We start from the raw sequence: 13,542 nt of genomic DNA on the forward strand, positions 1-13,542 counted from the left end.
ATTATTTTAGATTTAGTTTGTTAGAATTATATTATTATTTAAGTTTATCCTAGTTTGTTGGTTAGGATTAGTTTATTATATTTTTAATAGTTATACCATTTATGATTTATGTGGTTGTAATATGTTTGTTAATGGCTATTTAAGGCCATTGCATGCCAAATAAAAAGTATAGTTGAGAATTTTTGAATTAGAAAACTGAGTGTTTTCTGGAACTCGGAGTGAGTTCGGCCGTGAGTTGGTCATGGCAAACCTGACTTATCAAGTGTAAAACCCCACTTGTGGCGTCATTCTTATCCTACGTATCACCTTATAACCCGGTGTGGCCGAGGACTTATCAAAAACCACAAAAATAAACCCTTTCACCCAACCTAAATTAAACCTTTTAATCAGATTTCACCATGCCAAATAAACTGTTCTGAAATATTTTTTTAGTCAGAGTGTGAAGAGAAGATCGGACAAACCAAGTTCACATCATTTGGTATCAAAGCCCATGGTTGTCTCTTCACGAAGACTCATGGAGCTTCAACGACTTGTGGAAAGTGGATTCGAGGACGAATCCCTCTAAAGAGAGAGGGAATGTTATGGTCACGTGAATTGCTGAAAATATTTTAGAATTAGCTATATTTATTTATTAATTATTAATTAATTAGGATGATTATCTTTAAATTATTTTAGATTTAGTTTGTTAGAATTATATTATTATTTAAGTTTATCCTAGTTTGTTGGTTAGGATTAGTGTATTATATTTTTAATAGTTATCCCATTTATGATTTATGTGGTTGTAATATGTTTGTTAATGGCTATTTAAGGCCATTGCATGCCAAATAAAAAGTATAGTTGAGAATTTTTGAATTAGAAAACTGAGTGTTTTCTGGAACTCGGAGTGAGTTCGGCCGTGAGTTGGTCATGGCAAACCTGACTTATCAACTGTAAAACCCCACTTGTGGCGTCATTCTTATCCTACGTATCACCTTATAACCCGGTGTGGCCGAGGACTTATCAAAAACCACAAAAATAAACCCTTTCACCCAGCCTAAATTAAACCTTTTAATCAGATTTCACCATGCCTAATAAACTGTTCTGAAATATTTTTTTAGTCAGAGTGTGAAGAGAAGATCGGACCAACCAAGTTCACATCATTTGGTATCAAAGCCCACGGTTGTCTCTTCACGAAGACTCATGGAGCTTCAACGACTTGTGGAAAGTGGATTCGAGGACGAATCCCTCTAAAGAGAGATGGAATGTTATGGTCACGTGAATTGCTGAAAATATTTTAGAATTAGCTATATTTATTTATTAATTATTAATTAATTAGGATGATTATCTTTAAATTATTTTAGATTTAGTTTGTTAGAATTATATTATTATTTAAGTTTATCCTAGTTTGTTGGTTAGGATTAGTTTATTATATTTTTAATAGTTATCCCATTTATGATTTATGTGGTTGTAATATGTTTGTTAATGGCTATTTAAGGCCATTGCATGCCAAATAAAAAGTATAGTTGAGAATTTTTGAATTAGAAAACTGAGTGTTTTCTGGAACTCGGAGTGAGTTCGGCCGTGAGTTGGTCATGGCAAACCTGACTTATCAAGTGTAAAACCCCATTTGTGGCGTCATTCTTATCCTACGTATCACCTTATAACCCGGTGTGGCCGAGGACTTATCAAAAACCACAAAAATAAACCCTTTCACCCAACCTAAATTAAACCTTTTAATCAGATTTCACCATGCCAAATAAACTGTTCTGAAATATTTTTTTAGTCAGAGTGTAAAGAGAAGATCGGACCAACCAAGTTCACATCATTTGGTATCAAAGCCCATGGTTGTCTCTTCACGAAGACTCATGGAGCTTCAACGACTTGTGGAAAGTGGATTCGAGGACGAATCCCTCTAAAGAGAGAGGGAATGTTATGGTCACGTGAATTGCTGAAAATATTTTAGAATTAGCTATATTTATTTATTAATTATTAATTGATTAGGATGATTATATTTAAATTATTTTAGATTTAGTTTGATAGAATTATATTATTATTTAAGTTTATCCTAGTTTGTTGGTTAGGATTAGTTTATTATATTTTTAATAGTTATCCCATTTATGATTTATGTGGTTGTAATATGTTTGTTAATGGCTATTTAAGGCCATTGCATGCCAAATAAAAAGTATAGTTGAGAATTTTTGAATTAGAAAACTGAGTGTTTTCTGGAACTCGGAGTGAGTTCGGCCGTGAGTTGGTCATGGCAAACCTGACTTATCAAGTGTAAAACCCCACTTGTGGCGTCATTCTTATCCTACGTATCACCTTATAACCCGGTGTAGCCGAGGGCTTATCAAAAACCACAAAAATAAACCCTTTCACCCAACCTAAATTAAACCTTTTAATCAGATTTCACCATGCCAAATAAACTGTTCTGAAATATTTTTTTAGTCAGAGTGTGAAGAGAAGATCGGACCAACCATGTTCACATCATTTGGTATCAAAGCCCACGGTTGTCTCTTCACGAAGACTCATGGAGCTTCAACGACTTGTGGAAAGTGGATTCGAGGACGAATCCCTCTAAAGAGAGAGGGAATGTTATGGTCACGTGAATTGCTGAAAATATTTTAGAATTAGCTATATTTATTTATTAATTATTAATTAATTAGGATGATTATCTTTAAATTATTTTAGATTTAGTTTGTTAGAATTATATTATTATTTAAGTTTATCCTAGTTTGTTGGTTAGGATTAGTGTATTATATTTTTAATAGTTATCCCATTTATGATTTATGTGGTTGTAATATGTTTGTTAATGGCTATTTAAGGCCATTGCATGCCAAATAAAAAGTATAGTTGAGAATTTTTGAATTAGAAAACTGAGTGTTTTCTGGAACTCGGAGTGAGTTCGGCCGTGAGTTGGTCATGGCAAACCTGACTTATCAACTGTAAAACCCCACTTGTGGCGTCATTCTTATCCTACGTATCACCTTATAACCCGGTGTGGCCGAGGACTTATCAAAAACCACAAAAATAAACCCTTTCACCCAGCCTAAATTAAACCTTTTAATCAGATTTCACCATGCCTAATAAACTGTTCTGAAATATTTTTTTAGTCAGAGTGTGAAGAGAAGATCGGACCAACCAAGTTCACATCATTTGGTATCAAAGCCCACGGTTGTCTCTTCACGAAGACTCATGGAGCTTCAACGACTTGTGGAAAGTGGATTCGAGGACGAATCCCTCTAAAGAGAGATGGAATGTTATGGTCACGTGAATTGCTGAAAATATTTTAGAATTAGCTATATTTATTTATTAATTATTAATTAATTAGGATGATTATCTTTAAATTATTTTAGATTTAGTTTGTTAGAATTATATTATTATTTAAGTTTATCCTAGTTTGTTGGTTAGGATTAGTTTATTATATTTTTAATAGTTATCCCATTTATGATTTATGTGGTTGTAATATGTTTGTTAATGGCTATTTAAGGCCATTGCATGCCAAATAAAAAGTATAGTTGAGAATTTTTGAATTAGAAAACTGAGTGTTTTCTGGAACTCGGAGTGAGTTCGGCCGTGAGTTGGTCATGGCAAACCTGACTTATCAAGTGTAAAACCCCATTTGTGGCGTCATTCTTATCCTACGTATCACCTTATAACCCGGTGTGGCCGAGGACTTATCAAAAACCACAAAAATAAACCCTTTCACCCAACCTAAATTAAACCTTTTAATCAGATTTCACCATGCCAAATAAACTGTTCTGAAATATTTTTTTAGTCAGAGTGTGAAGAGAAGATCGGACCAACCAAGTTCGCATCATTTGGTATCAAAGCCCATGGTTGTCTCTTCACGAAGACTCATGGAGCTTCAACGACTTGTGGAAAGTGGATTCGAGGACGAATCCCTCTAAAGAGAGAGGGAATGTTATGGTCACGTGAATTGCTGAAAATATTTTAGAATTAGCTATATTTATTTATTAATTATTAATTAATTAGGATGATTATATTTAAATTATTTTAGATTTAGTTTGTTAGAATTATATTATTATTTAAGTTTATCCTAGTTTGTTGGTTAGGATTAGTTTATTATATTTTTAATAATTATCCCATTTATGATTTATGTGGTTGTAATATGTTTGTTAATGGCTATTTAAGGCCATTGCATGCCAAATAAAAAGTATAGTTGAGAATTTTTGAATTAGAAAACTGAGTGTTTTCTGGAACTCGGAGTGAGTTCGGCCGTGAGTTGGTCATGGCAAACCTGACTTATCAAGTGTAAAACCCCACTTGTGGCGTCATTCTTATCCTACGTATCACCTTATAACCCGGTGTGGCCGAGGACTTGTCAAAAACCACAAAAATAAACCCTTTCACCGAGCCTAAATTAAACCTTTTAATCAGATTTCACCATGCCTAATAAACTGTTCTGAAATATTTTTTTAGTCAGAGTGTGAAGAGAAGATCGGACCAACCAAGTTCACATCATTTGGTATCAAAGCCCACGGTTGTCTCTTCACGAAGACTCATGGAGCTTCAACGACTTGTGGAAAGTGGATTCGAGGACGAATCCCTCTAAAGAGAGAGGGAATGTTATGGTCACGTGAATTGCTGAAAATATTTTAGAATTAGCTATATTTATTTATTAATTATTAATTAATTAGGATGATTATCTTTAAATTATTTTAGATTTAGTTTGTTAGAATTATATTATTATTTAAGTTTATCCTAGTTTGTTGGTTAGGATTAGTTTATTATATTTTCAATAGTTATCCCATTTATGATTTATGTGGTTGTAATATGTTTGTTAATGGCTATTTAAGGCCATTGCATGCCAAATAAAAAGTATAGTTGAGAATTTTTAAATTTGAAAACTGAGTGTTTTCTGGAACTCGGAGTGAGTTCGGCCGTGAGTTGGTCATGGCAAACCTGACTTATCAAGTGTAAAACCCCACTTGTGGCGTCATTCTTATCCTACGTATCACCTTATAACCCGGTGTGGCCGAGGACTTGTCAAAAACCACAAAAATAAACCCTTTCACCCAGCCTAAATTAAACCTTTTAATCAGATTTCACCATGCCTAATAAACTGTTCTGAAATATTTTTTTAGTCAGAGTGTGAAGAGAAGATCGGACCAACCAAGTTCACATCATTTGGTATCAAAGCCCACGGTTGTCTCTTCACGAAGACTCATGGAGCTTCAACGACTTGTGGAAAGTGGATTCGAGGACGAATCCCTCTAAAGAGAGAGGGAATGTTATGGTCACGTGAATTGCTGAAAATATTTTAGAATTAGCTATATTTATTTATTAATTATTAATTAATTAGGATGATTATCTTTAAATTATTTTAGATTTAGTTTGTTAGAATTATATTATTATTTAAGTTTATCCTAGTTTGTTGGTTAGGATTAGTGTATTATATTTTTAATAGTTATCCCATTTATGATTTATGTGGTTGTAATATGTTTGTTAATGGCTATTTAAGGCCATTGCATGCCAAATAAAAAGTATAGTTGAGAATTTTTGAATTAGAAAACTGAGTGTTTTCTGGAACTCGGAGTGAGTTCGGCCGTGAGTTGGTCATGGCAAACCTGACTTATCAACTGTAAAACCCCACTTGTGGCGTCATTCTTATCCTACGTATCACCTTATAACCCGGTGTGGCCGAGGACTTATCAAAAACCACAAAAATAAACCCTTTCACCCAGCCTAAATTAAACCTTTTAATCAGATTTCACCATGCCTAATAAACTGTTCTGAAATATTTTTTTAGTCAGAGTGTGAAGAGAAGATCGGACCAACCAAGTTCACATCATTTGGTATCAAAGCCCACGGTTGTCTCTTCACGAAGACTCATGGAGCTTCAACGACTTGTGGAAAGTGGATTCGAGGACGAATCCCTCTAAAGAGAGAGGGAATGTTATGGTCACGTGAATTGCTGAAAATATTTTAGAATTAGGTATATTTATTTATTAATTATTAATTAATTAGGATGATTATCTTTAAATTATTTTAGATTTAGTTTTTTAGAATTATATTATTATTTAAGTTTATCCTAGTTTGTTGGTTAGGATTAGTTTATTATATTTTTAATAGTTATCCCATTTATGATTTATGTGGTTGTAATATGTTTGTTAATGGCTATTTAAGGCCATTGTATGCCAAATAAAAAGTATAGTTGAGAATTTTTGAATTAGAAAACTGAGTGTTTTCTGGAACTCGGAGTGAGTTCGGCCGTGAGTTGGTCATGGCAAACCTGACTTATCAAGTGTAAAACCCCACTTGTGGCGTCATTCTTATCCTACGTATCACCTTATAACCCGGTGTGGCCGAGGACTTATCAAAAACCACAAAAATAAACCTTTTCACCCAACCTAAATTAAACCTTTTAATCAGATTTCACCATGCCAAATAAACTGTTCTGAAATATTTTTTTAGTCAGAGTGTGAAGAGAAGATCGGACAAACCAAGTTCACATCATTTGGTATCAAAGCCCATGGTTGTCTCTTCACGAAGACTCATGGAGCTTCAACGACTTGTGGAAAGTGGATTCGAGGACGAATCCCTCTAAAGAGAGAGGGAATGTTATGGTCACGTGAATTGCTGAAAATATTTTAGAATTAGGTATATTTATTTATTAATTATTAATTAATTAGGATGATTATCTTTAAATTATTTTAGATTTAGTTTGTTAGAATTATATTATTATTTAAGTTTATCCTAGTTTGTTGGTTAGGATTAGTTTATTATATTTTTAATATTTATCCCATTTATGATTTATGTGGTTGTAATATGTTTGTTAATGGTTATTTAAGGCCATTGCATGCCAAATAAAAAGTATAGTTGAGAATTTTTGAATTAGAAAACTGAGTGTTTTCTGGAACTCGGAGTGAGTTCGGCCGTGAGTTGGTCATGGCAAACCTGACTTATCAAGTGTAAAACCCCACTTGTGGCGTCATTCTAATCCTACGTATCACCTTATAACCCGGTGTGGCCGAGGACTTATCAAAAGCCACAAAAATAAACCCTTTCACCCAACCTAAATTAAACCTTTTGATCAGATTTCACCATGCCAAATAAACTGTTCTGAAATATTTTTTTAGTCAGAGTGTGAAGAGAAGATCGGACCAACCAAGTTCACATCATTTGGTATCAAAGCCCATGGTTGTCTCTTCACGAAGACTCATGGAGCTTCAACGACTTGTGGAAAGTGGATTCGAGGACGAATCCCTCTAAAGAGAGAGGGAATGTTATGGTCACGTGAATTGCTGAAAATATTTTAGAATTAGCTATATTTATTTATTAATTATTAATTAATTAGGATGATTATCTTTAAATTATTTTAGATTTAGTTTGTTAGAATTATATTATTATTTAAGTTTATCCTAGTTTGTTGGTTAGGATTAGTGTATTATATTTTTAATAGTTATCCCATTTATGATTTATGTGGTTGTAATATGTTTGTTAATGGCTATTTAAGGCCATTGCATGCCAAATAAAAAGTATAGTTGAGAATTTTTGAATTAGAAAACTGAGTGTTTTCTGGAACTCGGAGTGAGTTCGGCCGTGAGTTGGTCATGGCAAACCTGACTTATCAACTGTAAAACCCCACTTGTGGCGTCATTCTTATCCTACGTATCACCTTATAACCCGGTGTGGCCGAGGACTTATCAAAAACCACAAAAATAAACCCTTTCACCCAGCCTAAATTAAACCTTTTAATCAGATTTCACCATGCCTAATAAACTGTTCTGAAATATTTTTTTAGTCAGAGTGTGAAGAGAAGATCGGACCAACCAAGTTCACATCATTTGGTATCAAAGCCCACGGTTGTCTCTTCACGAAGACTCATGGAGCTTCAACGACTTGTGGAAAGTGGATTCGAGGACGAATCCCTCTAAAGAGAGATGGAATGTTATGGTCACGTGAATTGCTGAAAATATTTTAGAATTAGCTATATTTATTTATTAATTATTAATTAATTAGGATGATTATCTTTAAATTATTTTAGATTTAGTTTGTTAGAATTATATTATTATTTAAGTTTATCCTAGTTTGTTGGTTAGGATTAGTTTATTATATTTTTAATAGTTATCCCATTTATGATTTATGTGGTTGTAATATGTTTGTTAATGGCTATTTAAGGCCATTGTATGCCAAATAAAAAGTATAGTTGAGAATTTTTGAATTAGAAAACTGAGTGTTTTCTGGAACTCGGAGTGAGTTCGGCCGTGAGTTGGTCATGGCAAACCTGACTTATCAAGTGTAAAACCCCATTTGTGGCGTCATTCTTATCCTACGTATCACCTTATAACCCGGTGTGGCCGAGGACTTATCAAAAAGCCCAAAAATAAACCCTTTCACCCAACCTAAATTAAACCTTTTAATCAGATTTCACCATGCCAAATAAACTGTTCTGAAATATTTTTTTAGTCAGAGTGTGAAGAGAAGATCGGACCAACCAAGTTCGCATCATTTGGTATCAAAGCCCATGGTTGTCTCTTCACGAAGACTCATGGAGCTTCAACGACTTGTGGAAAGTGGATTCGAGGACGAATCCCTCTAAAGAGAGAGGGAATGTTATGGTCACGTGAATTGCTGAAAATATTTTAGAATTAGCTATATTTATTTATTAATTATTAATTAATTAGGATGATTATATTTAAATTATTTTAGATTTAGTTTGTTAGAATTATATTATTATTTAAGTTTATCCTAGTTTGTTGGTTAGGATTAGTTTATTATATTTTTAATAATTATCCCATTTATGATTTATGTGGTTGTAATATGTTTGTTAATGGCTATTTAAGGCCATTGCATGCCAAATAAAAAGTATAGTTGAGAATTTTTGAATTAGAAAACTGAGTGTTTTCTGGAACTCGGAGTGAGTTCGGCCGTGAGTTGGTCATGGCAAACCTGACTTATCAAGTGTAAAACCCCACTTGTGGCGTCATTCTTATCCTACGTATCACCTTATAACCCGGTGTGGCCGAGGACTTGTCAAAAACCACAAAAATAAACCCTTTCACCGAGCCTAAATTAAACCTTTTAATCAGATTTCACCATGCCTAATAAACTGTTCTGAAATATTTTTTTAGTCAGAGTGTGAAGAGAAGATCGGACCAACCAAGTTCACATCATTTGGTATCAAAGCCCACGGTTGTCTCTTCACGAAGACTCATGGAGCTTCAACGACTTGTGGAAAGTGGATTCGAGGACGAATCCCTCTAAAGAGAGAGGGAATGTTATGGTCACGTGAATTGCTGAAAATATTTTAGAATTAGCTATATTTATTTATTAATTATTAATTAATTAGGATGATTATCTTTAAATTATTTTAGATTTAGTTTGTTAGAATTATATTATTATTTAAGTTTATCCTAGTTTGTTGGTTAGGATTAGTTTATTATATTTTCAATAGTTATCCCATTTATGATTTATGTGGTTGTAATATGTTTGTTAATGGCTATTTAAGGCCATTGCATGCCAAATAAAAAGTATAGTTGAGAATTTTTAAATTTGAAAACTGAGTGTTTTCTGGAACTCGGAGTGAGTTCGGCCGTGAGTTGGTCATGGCAAACCTGACTTATCAAGTGTAAAACCCCACTTGTGGCGTAATTCTTATCCTACGTATCACCTTATAACCCGGTGTGGCCGAGGACTTGTCAAAAACCACAAAAATAAACCCTTTCACCGAGCCTAAATTAAACCTTTTAATCAGATTTCACCATGCCTAATAAACTGTTCTGAAATATTTTTTTAGTCAGAGTGTGAAGAGAAGATCGGACCAACCAAGTTCACATCATTTGGTATCAAAGCCCACGGTTGTCTCTTCACGAAGACTCATGGAGCTTCAACGACTTGTGGAAAGTGGATTCGAGGACGAATCCCTCTAAAGAGAGAGGGAATGTTATGGTCACGTGAATTGCTGAAAATATTTTAGAATTAGGTATATTTATTTATTAATTATTAATTAATTAGGATGATTATCTTTAAATTATTTTAGATTTAGTTTGTTAGAATTATATTATTATTTAAGTTTATCCTAGTTTGTTGGTTAGGATTAGTTTATTATATTTTTAATAGTTATCCCATTTATGATTTATGTGGTTGTAATATGTTTGTTAATGGCTATTTAAGGCCATTGCATGCCAAATAAAAAGTATAGTTGAGAATTTTTGAATTAGAAAACTGAGTGTTTTCTGGAACTCGGAGTGAGTTCGGCCGTGAGTTGGTCATGGCAAACCTGACTTATCAAGTGTAAAACCCCACTTGTGGCGTCATTCTTATCCTACGTATCACCTTATAACCCGGTGTGGCCGAGGACTTATCAAAAACCACAAAAATAAACCTTTTCACCCAACCTAAATTAAACCTTTTAATCAGATTTCACCATGCCAAATAAACTGTTCTGAAATATTTTTTTAGTCAGAGTGTGAAGAGAAGATCGGACAAACCAAGTTCACATCATTTGGTATCAAAGCCCATGGTTGTCTCTTCACGAAGACTCATGGAGCTTCAACGACTTGTGGAAAGTGGATTCGAGGACGAATCCCTCTAAAGAGAGAGGGAATGTTATGGTCACGTGAATTGCTGAAAATATTTTAGAATTAGGTATATTTATTTATTAATTATTAATTAATTAGGATGATTATCTTTAAATTATTTTAGATTTAGTTTGTTAGAATTATATTATTATTTAAGTTTATCCTAGTTTGTTGGTTAGGATTAGTTTATTATATTTTTAATATTTATCCCATTTATGATTTATGTGGTTGTAATATGTTTGTTAATGGCTATTTAAGGCCATTGCATGCCAAATAAAAAGTATAGTTGAGAATTTTTGAATTAGAAAACTGAGTGTTTTCTGGAACTCGGAGTGAGTTCGGCCGTGAGTTGGTCATGGCAAACCTGACTTATCAAGTGTAAAACCCCACTTGTGGCGTCATTCTTATCCTACGTATCACCTTATAACCCGGTGTGGCCGAGGACTTATCAAAAACCACAAAAATAAACCCTTTCACCCAACCTAAATTAAACCTTTTAATCAGATTTCACCATGCCAAATAAACTGTTCTGAAATATTTTTTTAGTCAGAGTGTGAAGAGAAGATCGGACCAACCAAGTTCACATCATTTGGTATCAAAGCCCATGGTTGTCTCTTCACGAAGACTCATGGAGCTTCAACGACTTGTGGAAAGTGGATTCGAGGACGAATCCCTCTAAAGAGAGAGGGAATGTTATGGTCACGTGAATTGCTGAAAATATTTTAGAATTAGCTATATTTATTTATTAATTATTAATTAATTAGGATGATTATCTTTAAATTATTTTAGATTTAGTTTGTTAGAATTATATTATTATTTAAGTTTATCCTAGTTTGTTGGTTAGGATTAGTTTATTATATTTTTAATAGTTATCCCATTTATGATTTATGTGGTTGTAATATGTTTGTTAATGGTTATTTAAGGCCATTGCATGCCAAATAAAAAGTATAGTTGAGAATTTTTGAATTAGAAAACTGAGTGTTTTCTGGAACTCGGAGTGAGTTCGGCCGTGAGTTGGTCATGGCAAACCTGACTTATCAAGTGTAAAACCCCACTTGTGGCGTCATTCTAATCCTACGTATCACCTTATAACCCGGTGTGGCCGAGGACTTATCAAAAGCCACAAAAATAAACCCTTTCACCCAACCTAAATTAAACCTTTTGATCAGATTTCACCATGCCAAATAAACTGTTCTGAAATATTTTTTTAGTCAGAGTGTGAAGAGAAGATCGGACCAACCAAGTTCACATCATTTGGTATCAAAGCCCATGGTTGTCTCTTCACGAAGACTCATGGAGCTTCAACGACTTGTGGAAAGTGGATTCGAGGACGAATCCCTCTAAAGAGAGAGGGAATGTTATGGTCACGTGAATTGCTGAAAATATTTTAGAATTAGCTATATTTATTTATTAATTATTAATTAATTAGGATGATTATCTTTAAATTATTTTAGATTTAGTTTGTTAGAATTATATTATTATTTAAGTTTATCCTAGTTTGTTGGTTAGGATTAGTTTATTATATTTTTAATAGTTATCCCATTTATGATTTATGTGGTTGTAATATGTTTGTTAATGGTTATTTAAGGCCATTGCATGCCAAATAAAAAGTATAGTTGAGAATTTTTGAATTAGAAAACTGAGTGTTTTCTGGAACTCGGAGTGAGTTCGGCCGTGAGTTGGTCATGGCAAACCTGACTTATCAAGTGTAAAACCCCACTTGTGGCGTCATTCTAATCCTACGTATCACCTTATAACCCGGTGTGGCCGAGGACTTATCAAAAGCCACAAAAATAAACCCTTTCACCCAACCTAAATTAAACCTTTTGATCAGATTTCACCATGCCAAATAAACTGTTCTGAAATATTTTTTTAGTCAGAGTGTGAAGAGAAGATCGGACCAACCAAGTTCACATCATTTGGTATCAAAGCCCATGGTTGTCTCTTCACGAAGACTCATGGAGCTTCAACGACTTGTGGAAAGTGGATTCGAGGACGAATCCCTCTAAAGAGAGAGGGAATGTTATGGTCACGTGAATTGCTGAAAATATTTTAGAATTAGCTATATTTATTTATTAATTATTAATTAATTAGGATGATTATCTTTAAATTATTTTAGATTTAGTTTGTTAGAATTATATTATTATTTAAGTTTATCCTAGTTTGTTGGTTAGGATTAGTTTATTATATATTTAATAATTATCCCATTTATGATTTATGTGGTTGTAATATGTTTATTAATGGCTATTTAAGGCCATTGCATGCCAAATAAAAAGTATAGTTGAGAATTGTTGAATTAGAAAACTGAGTGTTTTCTGGAACTCGGAGTGAGTTCGGCTGTGAGTTGGTCATGGCAAACCTGACTTATCAAGTGTAAAACCCCACTTGTGGCGTCATTCTTATCCTACGTATCACCTTATAACCCGGTGTGGCCGAGGACTTGTCAAAAACCACAAAAATAACCCCTTTCACCCAGCCTAAATTAAACCTTTTAATCAGATTTCACCATGCCTAATACACTGTTCTGAAATATTTTTTTTAGTCAGAGTGTGAAGAGAAGATCGGACAAACCAAGTTCACATCATTTGGTATCAAAGCCCATGGTTGTCTCTTCACGAAGACTCATGGAGCTTCAACGACTTGTGGAAAGTGGATTCGAGGACGAATCCCTCTAAAGAGAGAGGGAATGTTATGGTCACGTGAATTGCTGAAAATATTTTAGAATTAGCTATATTTATTTATTAATTATTAATTAATTAGGATGATTATCTTTAAATTATTTTAGATTTAGTTTGTTAGAATTATATTATTATTTAAGTTTATCCTAGTTTGTTGGTTAGGATTAGTTTATTATATTTTTAATAGTTATCCCATTTATGATTTATGTGGTTGTAATATGTTTGTTAATGGCTATTTAAGGCCATTGCATGCCAAATAAAAAGTATAGTTGAGAATTTTTATATTAGAAAACTGAGTGTTTTCTGGAACTCGGAGTGAGTTCGGCCGTGAGTTGGTC

This window comes from Ipomoea nil, unplaced genomic scaffold (genome assembly GCF_001879475.1).
Source record: "Ipomoea nil cultivar Tokyo-kokei standard unplaced genomic scaffold, Asagao_1.1 scaffold2843, whole genome shotgun sequence".
In the NCBI taxonomy this organism is placed as follows: Eukaryota; Viridiplantae; Streptophyta; class Magnoliopsida; order Solanales; family Convolvulaceae; genus Ipomoea; species Ipomoea nil.